Raw genomic sequence first — 18669 nt, 5'->3', positions numbered from 1 at the left:
ATCCACGCCTTAAGACAGACCTTCAAGTCCTTGAAAAATATTCTTTTATAAATCCACGCCTTAAGACAGACCTTCAAGTCCTTGAAAAATATTATCTTATAAATCCACGCCTTAAGACAGACCTTCAAGTCCTTGAAAAATATTCTTTTATAAATCCACGCCTTAAGACAGACCTTCAAGTCCTTGAAAAATATTATTATATAAATCCACGCCTTAAGACAGACCTTCAAGTCCTTGAAAAATATTATCTTATAAATCTCCAGTGCCCCACGTTATGTATGGTATTATATAGTCGTCTTAACTGTGGCCCTTTCTTTTCCTAAAAAACTGATTACACACTTCAAACTAGTTTGATTAGTGCGACCACCTTATCTAAGCATAAACAAACGACCGCATTTAGTACAACAATAATAATAACAAGAAAATACACAAATCACGAAAAGAATACAACAATACTAACAATTTCTTTAGAAACAAAAAAGCAGAACACAAGAGCGCCTATCAACTTCAATAACAGTCAAAGGTTTTGCCCATACCCTAAGACCATGTTCGTTGTTGTTGTTGTTGTACAGCGACTACACGTTTTTATTTTTTGTTTTTCTTTATTTTCAAGAAAAAATCAACAACACACGATCGGCAGCTTTATTTCGACAAAAACAACAACAAACTACCTAAAAATAAAACCCAACCAATTGGTAAGGAGTCACCAGGTTTTAGCCACATAGATATCCAAGTTAAGAAGGAGCTGTGCCTTTGACTCATAAAAAACCGGAAATGTTGTTACCCTTTTTCTAACGGTACCAACACCAAATGCAAATGCAGAAATTTCACTGAGGCAAAAAACAGTTTTTTTACAAAATGTTCAAACAATGGGAATGGAAGATTTTGTGCCAGAAGACAATCGTGTCGCTTACTAACAAACACGGTATATATGTATGTGTGTATGTTTGTTGTATGTGGGTAGATGATAGCACATTTAATTGAACCATGTTGTTTTCCCCGGTGACACAACACCCACATTTCGAATATGAAAGAAAGACACAACAATATAACGGTCGCATTGATATCGTCGATAGCGAACTTTAACCCTACACGACCGGTAATGGAATCGGTTATGTGTACCTATGGATGTTAATTGTTTTGTGATTTCCTGAGGACACAAATTCAAAGGAAGTGGGAAGCTGATAAATATACTATCTCAACACAATTGTATATAGAATTTTTAATCTATTTCAATCCTGAGGAATACAGTATGTAATATTTTTATACCCTCCATCATAGTAAAGAGGGTATATTAATTTTGTCATTCCGTTTGTAACACATCGAAATATTCATTTCCGACCCTATAATGTATATATATTCTTGATCAGGGTAAAATTCTAAGACGATCTAGCCATGTCCGTCCGTCTGTCCATCTGTTGTAATCACGCTATCTTCCGAAGGAATTGAGATAGGGTTCTGAGATTTTGCATAGGGTTGTCTTTTGTCTGCAGGCAGGTCAAGTTCGAAGATGGGATATATCGGTCCACGTTTAGGCATAGCTCCCATATAAGGGTACACCCTAATTTTCGGTATTTTGGGGTTCTTGAGCACGTTTTTCAACCGAATTCGCTATAGTTATCTGATTTGTTCCGCGTTTTGAGTTTGGTTCCAAGACTCTGTTGTAATCATTCGCCTGCGGAGGATAGCGAGATGAAAAATTAGAACGTAAGGTTCGATAATGCATTTAGACCTAGCTCCTCTGTGGAGGTTCCAGAAGGAGTGGACCGATATTCCCCATCTTCGAATTTGAACTAAGTTTGGAAGAAATAATAAGATGGGCAAAGTTTGGTCCAAAGAAACATGGGGTCTAGAACCAATATTTCGATGAGGCACATTTTCACCGTTTTAAAGTGTATACACCCTCATTAGCCATAAAACTGAGGGTATAATTATCCATTAAAAACTTCAGAAGGTCTGTTAGGATTCATCTGTTGAATATACCCAAAGTAGTGAAGGGTATCATATAGTCGGCCCCGTCCGACTTTACTACTTTCCTTACTCGATTATATTAAAATAGATAACTGATTTATTCCACCATATTAACCGGGGTCAATGACCCTTAATCCATATTAAGCCTTAATCAGGGTTCAATGACCCATAATCCGGGATAAATGGCTCTTAATCCGTGATAAATGACACTTAATCCGGATTAAACCTTAATCTGGGTTCAAAGATCCTTAATCCATATTAATCCTTAACAAGGGTTCAATGACCCTTTAGCCTTAATCCAAGGTCAATGACCCTTAATCCGGGATAAATGATACTTAATCCGGGATAAATGACTCTTAATCCTGGGTCAATGACCCTTAATCCATGTTAAGCCTTAATTAGGGTTCAATGGCCCTTAATCCGGATTCAGGGTCAATGACCCTTAATCCGGGATAAATCACTCTTAATCCGGATTAAACCTTAGTCCGGGTTTACTGACCCTTAATCCATATTAATCCTTAATCAGGGTTCAATGACCCTTTAGCCTTAATCCAAGGTCAATGACCCTTAATCCGGGATAAATGATTCTTAATCCAGGATAATGACTCTTAATCCGGATTAAACCTTAATCCGGTGTCCATGGACATTAATCCGGGGCCAATGACCCTTAATCCGGATTAAGCCTTAATCCGGGATAAATGACTCTTAATCCGGGGTCAATGACCCTTAATCCATGTTAAGCCTTAATCAGGGTTCAATGACCCTTAATCCGGATTCGGGGTCAATGACCCTTAATCCGGGATAAATGACTCTTAATACGGATTAAACCTTAATCCGGGGTTACTGACCCTTAATCCATATTAAGCCTTAATCAGGGTTCAATGAACATTAATCCGGATTCGGGGTCAATGACCCTTAATCCGGTAAAAATGACTCTTAATACGTGATAAATGACTCTTAATCCGGATTAAACCTTAATCTGGGTTCAAAGACCCTTAATCCATATTAAGCCTTTGTCAGGGTTCAATGACCCTTAAGCGTTAAACCAAGGTCAATGAACCTTAATCCGGGTAAATGACTCTTAATCCGGATTAAACCTTTATGCGATGTCAATGGACATTAATCCGGATTAAGCCCTAATCCGGGATAAATGACCCTTAATCCGGGATAAATGACTCTTAATCCGGATTAAACCTGACTGTTAATACGGATTAAACCTTAATCCGGGGTTACTGACCCTTAATCCATATTAAGCCTTAATCAGGGTTCAATGATCCTTAATCCGGATTTGGGGTCAATGACCCTTAATCCGGATTAAGCTTTATTAAGCTCCGGGATAAATGACTCTTAATCCGGATTAAACCTTAATCCGGTGTCAATGGACATTAATCCGGGGCCAATGACCCTTAATCCGGATTAAGCCTTTATCCAGGATAAATGACTCTTAATCCGGGGTCAATGACCCTTAATCCATGTTAAGCCTTAATCTGGGTTCAATGACCCTTAATCCGGATTCGGGGTCAATGCCCCTTAATCCGGGATAAATGCCTCTTAATCCGGATTAAACCTTAATCCGGGGTTACTGACCCTTAATCCATACTAAGCCTTAATCAGGGTTCAATGAACATAATTCCGGATTCGTGGTCAATGACCCTTAATCCGGATTAAGCTTTATTAAGCTCCGGGATAAATGACTCTTAATCCGGATTAAACCTTAATCTGGGTTCAATGACCCTTAATCCATATTAAGACTTAATCAGGGTTCAATGGCCCTTAATCCGGATTAAGCCTTAATTCGGGATAAATGACCCTTAATCCGGATTAATGATTCTTAATCCGGTATAAATGACTCTTAATCCGGATAAAACCTTAATTCGGTGTCGATGGACATTAATCCGGGGCCAATGACCCTTAATCCGGATTAAGCCTTAATCCGGGTTAAATGGCCCTCAATCCGGGATAAATGACTCTTAATCCGGATTAAACCTTAATCCGGGGTTAATGACCCTTAATCCATATTAAGCCTTAATCAGGGTTCAATGACCCTTAATCCGGGATAAATGACTCTTAAGCCGGGATAAATGACTCTTAATACGGATTAAACCTTAATCCGGGGTTACTGACCCTTAATCCATATTAAGCCTTAACCAGGGTTCAATGAACATTAATCCGGATTCGGGGTTAATGACCCTTAATCCGGATTAAACCTTAATCCGGTATAAATGACTCTTAATCCGTGATAAATGGCTCTTAATCCGGATTAAACCTTAATCTGGGTTCAAAGATCCTTAATCCATATTAATCCTTAATAAGGGTTCAATGACCCTTAAGCCTTAATCCAAGGTCAATGACCCTTAATCCGGGATAAATTACTCTTAATCCGGGATAAATGACTCTTAATCCGGGGTTACTGACCCTTAATCCATATTAAGCCTTAATCAGGATTTAATGATCCTTAATCCGGATTTGGGGTCAATGACCCTTAATCCGGATTAAGCTTTATTAAGCTCCGGGATAAATGACTCTTAATCCGGATTAAACCTTAATCTGGTTTCAATGACCCTTAATCCATATTAAGACTTAATCAGGGTTCAATGGCCCTTAATCCGGATTAAGCCTTAATTCGGGATAAATGACCCTTAATCCGGATTAAACCTTAATCCCTTAGACCTAGCCCCTAGTGGAGGGTATCCAAAGTTCGGCCCGGCCGAACTTACGGCTTTTTCACTTGTTGTATTTAAATTTGTCCACGTAGGTTTTTCACCGAATAGGCTGTAATTTGGTACTCTAAGGTCTCATTGAGTATCAAATCTCCCCTCCAGAAATAATCGATATGGGTCCACTTTTTACGATTGCCCCCATATAATGGTACTCCCCATAAAAGAAGAAAGAGCAAGAAAAACGTGAGCGTGAGCGAACCGAGATGTACAGGAGTCGGAATGAAGTCCAACTGAGGATCTGGAAGGAGCATTTTGAAAAACTTATGGTATCAAATAGTAGCAGTGAAGTGGATACCCCAGAACCAATAATAGATGACGGTATAGTGCATACCACCTAGCCAAGATGAAGTCAGAATAGCAATCAATCGGCTGAAGAATAATAAAGCAGCAGGTGCCGATGGGTTACATGCCGAACTATTCAAGACTGGTGGTCAGATGCTGGTAAGGAGCATGCACCGGCTGATAAGTACAATTTGGCTAAAAGAATGCATGTCCCATGATTGGAAACTCAGCATTCTGTGTCACGTGCACAAAAAAGGAGACAAGACGATATGTGCCAACTATAGAAGAATAAGTCTCCTTCCCCTTGCATATAAAGTGCTATCCAGCGTACTGTGTGAACAACTGAAGGCAATGGTCAATGACATTATTGGACCATACCAATGCGGCTTCACAAAAACACATCGACACAATCTACCCATTTGTCGACTATAAACCCGCATTCGACAGTGCTATTTGTTCAGAGGTGTTTAAAGCCATGTCTGCGTTTGGCATTCCTGCAAAATTAATTCGGATATGCAGGGTAACTTTAACTGGCACAAGATCAGCAGTTAAAGTCGGAAAGGACCTCTCGGAGCCCTTTAACACTAGAACGCCGAAGGCGGTCATTTTCGCAACTGACAAAAGCAACTGTGCATTTAATGACACTTTTTTTAAATTTGTTGAATTTTTTATAATAAACGTAATTCTATGAGGTACAAAAAGTCACCAAATTTTAAATAAAAGTGTCATTAAATGCACAGTTGCTTTTGTACTTGACATTGGAAAGCGGTCAAAATGACCGCCTTCGGCAATCTAGTGTTAATACCGAACGAGGATTCAGACAAGGTGGCGGCTTGTCGTGTGACCTTTTTAACATCCTGCTGGAAAAGGTCATACGAGAGGCAAAAGCGAACAGAAATGGCGCTCAGTACACCAAACAACACATGTTACTCGCCTACGCCGATGACGTCGAACACTGAGAGCGGTAACAGCCACCTTTGAACAAATTGAGAAGGAGTCTGCCAAATTTGGTCTGACAGTAAACGGCGAGAAGACCATGCTGATGGTATCAACCTGCAAGACGTCCACTAGACTCGGACCAACTGTTGAACTTGAGAACTACAGATTCGAGGTAGTCAACGATTTTATATACCTTGGTACCGCCATAAACAAAACGAATGACATCAGTTTTGAAATTCGGTGAAGGACAGTGATGGCCAACAGATGGTACTATGGTCTGAGCAAACAACTCAAAAGCAAGGCCACCTCCAGCCAAACCAAACTCATACTCTACAAGACGCTGATACTATCCGTGCTGTTATATGGGTCTGAAGCATGGGTACTTACGCAAGCAGATGAGACAGCTCTTGAAGTGTTTGAGAGAAAAATTCTCCGAAAGATCTATGGGCCGATCTGCATTGACGGTGAATATCGCCGTCGAATGAACCATGAGCTGTACCAGCTATTCTCGGACATCAAAATTGTTAGACGTATTGAGCTGCAGCGACTACGTTATGTTGTGAGAATGGATGAAGATGCCCCAGCCCAGGAGGCATGTAAAAGCGAACCAGCTGATGGTTCACGCGGGAGGGAAAGGCCAAGAATACGATGGAAAGATCAAGTCGAAGACAACATTGCCAAAAATGGTCTTTCAAATTAGAAAAACTGCGCAAAAAACCGACGCGCCTGGAAATCTTTTTTAAGCTCGGCTTATGGAGCGAAAGTTCTGTCACAAGCCAGCTAAGTAAGTATCCAAAATAGGATATGCACAAAACTTGACTTCGCTACATCCTTGCATTCGGAACTCATTTTTAATTATTCTCTATATTTATTTTTACAAGAATCAAACATAATTCTGATGGCAGAATTCCTACAATTTCAATACGAAGCGATTTAAATAATTTGGACTGTATACACAATTTAGTACTGTACACAAATTTACCCTCTTCTCTATTTTGAATGGCTCATAACTTTACCAAAATTTTGAATTTTGTTTATTTCTCTTTTGATATGTGTCGTCAATAATCAGGTCTTGACATATGTAATCCTAATAATATATAACTACTAGCTGCACATTGAATATATACCCTAAAACATTTTGTTGCCTGTGAGCAACATTGGACCACAAAGGGTTAAAATAATCTTTGCTTACTGGACCTCAAAATAAGAAAATCATCTAAGGAAATTGACCTGACATCTACTTTTTAACAAAAAAAAAACGAATATTGGTCGTGGATCTTCAAAGGCTATGAGTTTCTACATAGTCTAATGGGGATCAACGTTTTAGTAAAGATTCCCATTCACAGTGGTAGGAGATTTTCATTGTGAATGCTGCATATTATTTTTACTAAAAGTTTAAGCAATATTTTTGAATCGGTTACAAAATGTACAAAAATATTTCAGAAAAAAATTCGCATCTGAAGATAAATATTAATAAAAACAAGTGGAAAGAAAGTTTGTGTTGCTAACAGATATGGACAATATTGCCAATTTTTTAATATTCCATTTTCAAAAAAATCTGCTTTTTTGTCTTTGTGGCACATCAATGATTTTTGGTACACATATAGAGAAAAATGTTCTGACTCCGAAACCGATTGCGATCAAAATTTTGGTTGATGCGCGCAAAAGTTATCGAGGTTTTAATTTTGGGCATAAGAAAAAAAACTTAAAATTACGCCGTTTATTATATTGACCAAATACGTAGATATATATCTTCCTCCGTAAAGTAAGAATATGAATATATTATAATAATCGCGATAAAGTTGAACATCTTCGCAAAATATGAGAAAAATAATAAAAATATAGGAGATTACGTCAATATTTTCATTATCTTAATGACATACACACACCTAAAAATTTATATAAAAATATCTACATAATCTATACACCATGATGAATCAAATTATTTCAAAATCACACAAGTCCGTGTAGCGGTTTGTAAATCAGAGCGACAACAATCAAGATATTGAGGAAAAATATTTGTTTTTGGTTCGAAGAAATAATGTCATCATATTTATTTTTTAATTTTATACAAGAAATTTCAGAAATGCTATTTTACCCGAATTTCGCCGAAAAATTGGCATATTTAAAAATAATCACATTTGGTGTATAAGTATACACCTTGTGGATTGTAGCAAGACCCTTCCGATAAATCTTGGGGTTCTATAAATAGGAATAAATCTTAAAATAAAATAATATTATGAAATATACATTTTAAATTGCGTCTAAATCGCGTAATTCTCAAAATCATTTGATGCGCATGCGGTTGCCAGGACGTACTAAAGTTTATCTTCCAATCCATATATATTTTGCGAAATTTCATTTGACGGCTAAGATGTGCCACACGTGGCATTAAATTGGGTACATCTCTCTTTCGGCTGAAGTTTTTAAAGTTCTCTTTTCGAAAAAGATAAAAATGAGTAGACTCCATCCTATATAATTGAGTAGACCCCATCCTATATAATTACATTTTGTAAGATACCCTCTATTTATTTATACCATAATTAATAATACTCCCTGTATCATTTATTTGAGTAGACCCAATCCTGTTTAATTATATTTATGTTTATATTTTTTTCTATCTTTTAATTAATATTGTAAAATGAATTTTATTATTACAGATACTTGAGTTGATTCCATCCTTCTTGTGATAACAGTTGTATAAATTATTGTTAATTAATTTTATTGTAATGATAAGTTCCTCAATTTTTGTATTTTTTTTAATACTGTTTTAATAACCACGATAACATTATAGAGTAACTTTTTTATTATTTTTTATATATTAAACTATTTCCGCTCGATCTTCGAGTAGAATCTTAGTTGCAGTCAAAATTTTTGTTTGAGTTTCTGTGAATAATTACTACTTTTACTAGTATTGCTTGTCAAGTTAGTGAAATGAACATGTATTATTCTTGGCCCGCAATTGTTATCGTGATTGTTAAGATTTTCTTGTTTTATTTTATAGTCGAGGATTTTCGCGTTATTGTTTATTATAAGTGTAATTATGAGATTTGTAGACTGGTAATTTCTTAAATGTGGTCTGCGGACTTTGAAATTAATGTGAATAAATAAATTAAATTAAAAAATCCGTATGAGGTCTTTTATTGAAGCGGAAATGATCCACAGAAAACGCAATTAAATCCGCGATATTTTCAAAAACATTTTTTGCCAAATTTCGTGTTTTTGGAAGTCCAGTTCCCGCCGTTCTAGTAGATGGGTACCCATATCATTCAGTTGACAGATCTAAAAATTTGGCCCGAAAAATAGGTTTTTTTTAGAAATTTTTTTCGCACGAAATTTGATCAACAAAATCGGATGAGTATTACTCTGAAGCTGTGCATACTACATACATAAACTACATATCAAATTACGCAGATTCGCGACTACAATAATCTTATAATCGATTTTTAGAAATTCCTGTTTGCGTTTTAAAGCTAGAAGTAAAATTAAAAAACGCTCAAAATCGAGCTTCAAAATGTCAGCATCATTTAAAGGTAGATGCAGTTAAAATTTTTAAAAATGATACATAAGTGGCTTAGTCCCCATTTTGTTGGCTTCTAGTTTTACTCTGACACGAAGACCGTGAAATGAGTGGCATAGTCACAAATCGATAGAAAACATAAAAAAAACTGGTTCGCCTCAACCTATTTTTACACATTTTTTTACATTATAGTAGACACATCTTCCACCAAAATAAAGTTTGGAGATCAATATCATGAACAGTTTGCAACGACAGACCAACTAACCCAAAACTTTTCACTTTTTTTCATATACTTAAGTAATTCCCGAGATATAAAGGGGTGAACCTCCGCTTCAGCTATGTTAAAAAATTGGCAATATTGCCCATATATACCCTCAGTCTATGATATACAGTATGTCAAGAATGAGTTTACACATGGATAATTATAAACCATATTCAAATGTAGAAGCTTATTTGTTTTAATGCCCTTCACCACTCTGTGGTACAGGGTATTATGTCTTTGTGTATATGTTTGTAACAGGCAAAAGGAAACGAGATAGACCCATGGTTCCTTTTGAGAATATGCATAGAATCACTTTCTGAGTCGATTGTTGCATGTCTGTCCGTCCCTGTTAAACTGTAAACAAAGTGCAGGTCGCATTTATGATTCGAATTGAATGAAATTTGGTACACATCATTTATTAGGCTCGAGGAAATTAGGAAAAATCTGTTCAGATTTACATATAGCTCCCATATATACACTATGAGATGGAAAAACTGCAACCAACATAAGACTAATGTCATTTCTAAGCCACTCGTCCGAAAGCTGTTAAAATTATTCCAATGACAGCTGATTATATTGTTTACAAACGTACAAAAGCATTTTGGTGAGCATATCCCAGAAAAAAAGTTATTCGTGATGGAATTCAAGCGTGATAGTGTGATTTCTTTATATTTGGCTGGAAAACCCCAAGCGATTATCGTCAAGGAAATGGACGGAAGAAAACAGCAACATCAGCAGAAATGGTTCGAAACGTAAAGAAGCGACTTGATCGAAACCCGCGTCGCAGTGTCCGAAAATGGCTCGTGAGCGGAACATATCGCAATATACCATTCGGCAAATGTTGAAAAATGAGCTTGGGGTAAAGCCATTGAAATTCCAAAAAGTGCAAGAACTTACACCGCAACAGAAAAAAAATAGACACAAAAAATCTAAAGAGTTGCTTCGCTTGGCCGAAAGTGGTGAACTGCCGAATTTGGTTTTCTCCAATGAGAAAACATTCGTTGTCCAAGAGTTTGTAAACAAACGTAATTATCGTGTTTACTTTCCAAGGAGGTCAGCTGAAAATGTGCACCTTCGGTTGGCCACCAGAACTCAAGCGCCGGACATTGTGATGGTGTGGGCCCCCACAACAGCCGATGGTCACTCTACGCTCGTATTAATCGACCGTGGGATCAGAATGAATGCCGAATATTATCGCGAAAATATTCTGGAGCGGGCTTTGGACACGCAAACATTTTGACCGCAGACCTTGGACATTCCAACAGTACTCAGCACCATCGCACTCAGCACGCGCCACCAAACAATGGTTACAAAATGAAGTTACTTGCTTCATTTCCAGCGCATAGTGGCCACAAAAATCTCCGGATAGCAATCCGTTGGACTATTGTGTATTTGGAGTATTTTGGGAAGCAAGGTTGACACTAAAAAATACCAAAGTGTCGATCACCTCAAGCAAGCGCATCGCCGGGAATGGGCCAAAATACCGCAGAGCAACATTCGGGCAGCGTTTAAAGATCATAATTCGTGCCAAAGGTGACAAAAATTCGAACAAAACTTATTCTAAATTTTGATGTTATTTCCGAAAATTTTTGCTTTCATTCAAAAAAAAATTTAAAAATTATGGCGTTTGACTTTGTTGCTGTTTTTTATCTCACCATGTAGTTACGTGGGATTTTTAGTAAATGGTGCACCAAAGACCCAATATTAGGCCGATTGCCTCAAGATTTTGCACGACGTACTGAAGTTACTATAGCATTACACGTGTCAAGTTTTTTGAAATCGGTTCAGATTTAAATATACCTTCCATATATTTTTTCGTCCCATTTAAGGTAAGTTGTGCACCAAAGTCTCTATATATGTTTCGATTTGCACGAAATTTCGCATAGCGCACTGAATTGATTCTAGAATGATGTGTGGTATGTTTCGTAAAAATTGGTTCAAATTTATATAGCTCCCATATACATATATTTTCATACGATTCTATGTTAATGGAACACCAAAGCCTCTACATTTCTTTCGATTTTCACGAAATTTGGCATGGCGTACTGAATTAAGTCTAGAATGATGTGTGTTAAGTTTCTTGAAAATCGGTTCAGATTTAGATATAGCTCCCTTATATATTTTCATCCGATTTGATGTAAATGGTGTACAAAAGACCCTATACATTTTTCGATTTGCATGTAATTTGGCTTAGCGCACTGAACTTAGTCTAAAATGACGTGTGCTAAGTTTCGGAAAAATCGATTCAGATTTAGATATAGCAAAGTCCAAAGACCCTATATATCTTTCGATTTGCACGAAATGTGGCGTAGCATACTGAAATAAGTGTGGAACGATGTATGTTAAATTTCGTGAAAATAGGTTCAACTTTATATAGCTCCCATATATATTTCCGTCCGATTTAATGTAAATGGTGTACAAAAGTCCTTTTATATCTTTTGATTTGCACGATATTTAGCATAGTGTATGAATTAAGTCTAGAATGCTGTTTGTTAACATTCCTGAATATAGGTTCAGATTTAGATATAGCTCCCATATATATTTTCGATTTTATGTTAAAGGAGCACCAAAGCCTCTACAGTTCTTTGGATTTGAACGAAATTTGGAATATCGTACTGAATTAAGTCTACAACGATGTGTGCTACTTTTGTAAAAATCGGTTCAGATTTAGATATAGCTTCCATATATATTTTCTTCCGATTTTATGTAAATTGTGACTAAAGACCTAACGTTTGTTCGATTGGTCCACAATTTTGTGCAATGTATGAGGTTAATATGAATTAATCTCTGGTAAGTTTCTTTGAAATAGGTTCAGTTTTAGATATAGCTCCCATATCCGATTTCAGGCACAAAATGTTGCGCAACATATCAAATTTATTCTAGAATGACGTTATTACGTTTTTAGCTTCCATTCTCGTATATATGACTGCATTTTGAAATATATAGCGTGTATAAAGTTTGCTATAAATCGGTGAAGGGTATCATATAGTCGGTGAAGGATATCATATAGTCCGACTTTAGTACTTTCCTTACTGGGTTTTTATCAAAATTGATTGTCATTTAGATTTCCAGTGGAAATTATCCGCACCAAGTTTCGAGGTAGAGATCCCATATAACATCACATCTCATTATTCGGTAATTTGAAGGTCCAGCACACGGGGGAGGGTATAAAAAGTTCTGTCCGGCTGGATTTAACTACATTCTTACTTGCTTCTATGATTAGTTCCAATGATGGAGTCATCTGAAATCGACACAAGACCTCTTTGATTCGGAGAGTCCCATGCACATATTTAAAAGTTTCAATAATCGACTTAATTGTCCAATGAATTCTCATCATTAATGCTATCAAGCTTGACCTTTAAACTAAATTGACCTCTCAACATGAAAAACTACTCCATCCACTCTCCATAAAATAGACGATTATTGTGAAGGTGTTTACAAAATTTTGGATATCTCAATATGTTTTCATTAAAATTTATTAATAAAAAAATAATTAAAATATATTTTACAAAGTTTGTAAAATTCCCGGATATACGGTGATAGTTTCCAACGAATTTTTCCTTAAACGTACATCGACTTAATGAGTAATAAGACGTGATACAACTATACATATGTTATCAAATCATTCGCATGAGTCAGATCAGTTTTTTTTCTCGTACTTTATTCATTTATTTTTTATGGAGGCTCTTTCAATGCAATTCTAAAGATCATTTCTGAATTGTAGGTGTTTCAAAAAAATAAAACAAATAATTAACAAAATAAATATGTATATCACAAAAATCTGTGTGAGCACTTTAATAAAATCATTCATATACACATTATGTATTTTAAAAAAGCTTACCACCTGTGTATCGTAACGCCTTATCTTATCTATATTTTTTGAAATAAAGACAAACTACCAGCCAGCCAGAATGCATTCGTTCATATCAAAAAACATGAACAAACAAATTACCCATTTACAAACACACTCGTACATTCATATTTAATTATCAAAATCTTGATTTTGTTGGTTTTACTATTTGCTTGCTCTGGAAGTTATCAATTGGATGGATGGATGTATGTACATATGCACTAGTATATACAGACAACTAATTGGCAGCAAAAGGGTAGAAGGTTGAAAGACTGTGTTAATGTGTGCTAAGTTTATGATCGTAGACAGAGCATCATTTAATTAAAAACCAAAATAACAAAAACAAATAATTTAGGGTGAGATATATTATTACGAAATAAGTAAATAAAAGGAATTTATGTTCGTAAAAGGGGCATTTTTTGAATACACCCTACAAATATAACAAAAATTAAATTGTTGGAAATATATCTAATTGAGACACTCCCTTAAGAGGGCCCCCCATTCTCGGGGTCAAAAAATTTTTTGATTTAATTCGAATCAAATTTATATGTAGTTGAAACACACACGTTCCATATGTCGGTAATAATCAATATTTGCCGAAATATATCTGTTAGAGTGGGCTTTGCAAACTACTCCGTAATTATCTTCCATCCTCATGACTTTCAGTAATGCAGAGTGATTTCGAAGGAAATTGCAATATGTGACTCCAAAAGTTATTTCAATTATCCGATATTTTCAGGTATGCGAAGTTTCACTTATCCGGAGTAAATTGTGGGCAACTAACATAAAATGAAATTGTGCAGGAAATCTATTTCACTTATCCGATATTTTTCAGTTAAGCGACTTACAGCGACTTTTTTCTTTTTGCCATAAGCAAGGGAAAAAGGAAGTTTATTAAGTAGTTGCAAATGTTTTGAGCATGCCAAAACACGTTTTTTTATATTCTTGGGAAAATAACAACAACATATTAAAATATATATTTTTTCCAAGTATAATTTAGAAGGATGGCTTATTAAAGATTGTTTCAAACATAAGTTAAAACCATCCGAATCTTACTTTCGCCTCATTTTGTTTGATTGCAGTTCTATTTGCAAATGTTTTGAGCAGCACTGTAGATAAAATTTGATAGGGACATTTGCTACCCAATGAAAATACAAAATTATAGCCAATTTGATTGAAAAACGAACCCTTAATACCGTATTATGGGGAGTACCATTATATGGGGGCAATCGTAAAAAGTGGACCCATATCGATTATTTCTGGAGGGGAGATTTGATACTCAATGAGACCTTAGAGTACCAAATTACAGCCTATTCGGTGAAAAACCTACGTGGACAAATTTAAATACAACAAGTGAAAAAGCGGTAAGTTCGGCCGGGCCGAATTTTGGATACCCTCCACTAGGGGCTAGGTCTAAGGGTCATTGACCCCGGATTAAGGTTTAATCCGGATTAAGGGTCATTTATCCCGAATTAAGGCTTAATCCGGATTAAGGGCCATTGAACCCTGATTAAGTCTTAATATGGATTAAGGGTCATTGAAACCAGATTAAGGTTTAATCCGGATTAAGAGTCATTTATCACGGATTAAGAGTCATTTATCCCGGAGCTTAATAAAGCTTAATCCGGATTAAGGGTCATTGACCCCAAATCCGGATTAAGGGTCATTGAACCCTGATTAAGGCTTAATATGGATTAAGGGTCCGGATTAAGGTTTAATCCGGATTAAGAGTCATTTATCCCGGATTAAGGCTTAATCCGGGATAAATGACCCTGATTAAGGATAAATGACCCTGATTAAGGCTTAATATGGATTATGGGTCAGTAACCCCGGATGAAGGTGTAATCCGGATTAAGAGTCATTTATCACGGATTAAGAGTTATTTATCCCGGATTAAGGTTTAATCTGGATTAAGGGTCATTGAACCCTGATTAAGGCTTAATATGGATTAAGGGTCATTATCCCCGGATTAAGGTTTAATCCGGATTAAGAGTCATTTATCCCGGATTAAGAGTCATTTAACCCGGATTAAGGCTTAATCCGGATTAAGGGTCATTGGCCCCGGGTTAATGTCCATTGACACCGAATTAAGGTTTAATCCGGATTAAGAGTCATTTATACCGGATTAAGAATCATTAATCCGGATTAAGGGTCATTTATCCCGAATTAAGGCCATTGAACCCTGATTAAGTCTTAATATGGATTAAGGGTCATTGAACCCAGATTAAGGTATAATCCGGGTTAAGAGTCATTTATCCCGGAGCGTAATAAAGCTTAATCCGGTTTAAGGGTCATTGACCACGAATCCGGATTAATGTTTATTGAACCCTGATTAAGGCTTAATATGGATTAAGGGTCAGTAACCCCGGATTAAGAGTTATTTATCCCGGATTAAGAGTCATTAATCCCGGATTAAGGGTCATTGACCCCGATTAAGGTTTAATCCGGATTAAGAGTTATTTATCCCGGATTAAGAGTCATTTATCCTGGATTAAGGGTCATTGACCCCGAATCCGGATTAAGGGTCATTGAACCCTAATTAAGGCTTAACATGGATTAAGGGTCATTGACCCCGGATTAAGAGCCATTTATCCCGGATAAAGGCTTAATCCGGATTAAGGGCCATTGGCCCCGGATTAATGTGCATTAACACCGGATTAAGGTTTAATCCGGATTAAGCGTCATTTATCCCGGATTAAGAATCATTTATCCCGGATTAAGGGTCATTGACCTTGGATTAAGGCTAAAGGGTCAGTGAACCCTGATTAAGGCTTAATATGGATTAAGGGTCAGTAACCCCGGACTAAGGTTTACTCCGGATTAAGAGTCATTTATCCCGGATTAAGAGTCATTTATCCCGGATTAAGGGTCATTGAACCCTGATTAAAGCTTAACATGGATTAAGGGTCATTGACCCCGGATTAAGAGTCATTTATCCCGGATTAAGGCTTAATCCGGATTAAGGGTCATTGGCCCCGGATTAATGTCCATTGACACCGGATTAAGGTTTAATCCGGATTAAGAGTCATTTATCCCGGAGCTTAATAAAGCTTAATCCAGATTAAGGGTCATTGACCCCAAATCCGGATTAAGGATTAAGGCTTAATATGGATTAAGGGTTAGTAACCCCGGATTAAGGTTTAATCCGGATTAAGAGTCATTTATACCGGATTAAGAGTCATTTACCCCGGATTAAGGATCATTGACCTTGGATTAAGGCTTAAGGGTCATTGAACCCTTATTAAGGATTAATATGGATTAAGGATCTTTGAACCCAGATTAAGGTTTAATCCGGATTAAGAGTCATTTATCACGGATTAAGAGTCATTTATCCCGGATTAAGGCTTAATCCGGATTAAGGGTCATTAACCCCGAATCCGGATTAATGTTCATTGAACCCTGATTAAGGCTTTATATGGATTAAGGGTCAGTAACCCCGGATTAAGGTTTAATCCGTATTAAGAGTCAGGTTTAATCCGGATTAAGAGTCATTTATCCCGGATTAAGGGTCATTTATCCCGTATTAAGGCTTAATCCGGATTAAGGGTCATTGGCCCCGGATTAATGTCCATTGACACCGAATTAAGGTTTAATCCGGATTAAGAGTCATTTATCCCGGATTAAGAATCATTTATCCCGGATTAAGGGTCATTGACCTTGGTTTAAGGCTTAAGGGTCATTGAACCCTGATAAAGGCTTAATATGGATTAAGCGTCTTTGAACCCAGATTAAGGTTTAATCCGGGTTAAGAGTCATTTATGACGTATTAAGAGTCATTTATCCTGGATTAAGGGTTATTGACCCCGAATCCGGATTAATGTTCATTGAACCCTGATTTAGGCTTAATATGTATTAAAGGTCATTAACCCCGGACTAAGGTTTAATCCGGATTGAGAGTCATTTATCCCGGAGCTTAATAAGGTTTAATCCGGATTAAGAGTCATTTATCCCGGATTAAGAGTCATTTATCCCGGATTAAGAATCATTGACCTTGGATTAAGGCTTAAGGGTCATTGAACCCTTATTAAGGATTAATATGGATTAAGGATCTTTGAACCCAGATTAAGGTTTAGTCCGGATTAAGAGTCATTTATCACGGATTAAGAGTCATTTATCCCGGATTAAGGCTTAATCCGGATTAAGGGTCATTAACCCCGAATCCGGATTAATGTTCATTGAACCCTGATTAAGGTTTTATCTGGATTAAGGGTCAGTAACCCCGGATTAAGGTTTAATCCGTATTAAGAGTCAGGTTTAATCCGGATTAAGAGTCATTTATCCCGGATTAAGGGTCATTTATCCCGGATTAAGGCTTAATCCGGATTAAGGGTCATTGGCCCCGGATTAATGTTCATTGACGCCGAATTAAGGTTTAATCCGGATTAAGAGTCATTTATCCCGGATTAAGAATCATTTATCCCGGATTAAGGGTCATTGACCTTGGTTTAAGGCTTAAGGGTCATTGAACCCTGATAAAGGCTTAATATGGATTAAGGGTCTTTGAACCCAGATTAAGGTTTAATCCGGATTAAGAGTCATTTATCACGTATTAAGAGTCATTTATCCTGGATTAAGGGTTTTTGACCCCGAATCCGGATTAATGTTCATTGAACCCTGATTAAGGCTTAATATGTATTAAGGGTCAGTAACCCCGGACTAAGGTTTAATCCGGATTAAGAGTCATTTATCCCGGAGCTTAATAAAGCTTATTCCGGATTAAGGGTCATTGACCCCAAATCCGGATTAAGGATCATTGAACCCTGATTAAGGCTTAATATGGATTAAGGGTGAGTAACCCCGGATTAAGGTTTAATCCGGATTAAGAGTCATTTATCCCGGATTAAGAGTCATTTATCCCGGATTAAGGATCATTGACCTTGGATTAAGGCTTAAGGGTCATTGAACCCTTATTATAGATCAATATGGATTAAGGATCTTTGAACCCAGATTAAGGTTTAATCCGGACTAAGAGTCATTTATCACGGATTAAGAGTCATTTATCCCGGATTAAGGCTTAATCCGGATTAAGGGTCATTGGCCCCGGATTAATGCCCATTGACACCGGATTAAGGTTTAATCCGGATTAAGAGTCATTTATCCCGGATTAAGAATAATTTATCCGGAT

General features: G+C 36.7%; 1 long non-coding RNA gene across 1 annotated transcript; it reads right to left on the bottom strand.

Annotated features, from left to right (window-relative positions):
- Positions 1–10521: 10521 nt before the first annotated feature.
- LOC133327186 (uncharacterized) lies at positions 10522–11341 on the bottom strand. The gene is made up of 2 exons (XR_009754219.1): positions 11142–11341; positions 10522–10901 (listed from the first exon to the last, which is right to left on the bottom strand). It is a non-coding gene; the product is annotated as an uncharacterized LOC133327186 (long non-coding RNA).
- Positions 11342–18669: the final 7328 nt, after the last annotated feature.

The sequence above is a fragment of the Musca vetustissima genome, unplaced genomic scaffold (assembly GCF_032173495.1).
Source record: "Musca vetustissima isolate MV318-11 ecotype Yass unplaced genomic scaffold, APGP_CSIRO_Mvet_v1 utg96408, whole genome shotgun sequence".
NCBI lineage: Eukaryota > Metazoa > Arthropoda > Insecta > Diptera > Muscidae > Musca > Musca vetustissima.
The sequence above is the reverse complement of the archived record's forward strand: the minus strand, read 5'-3'. Positions and strand labels throughout refer to the sequence as shown.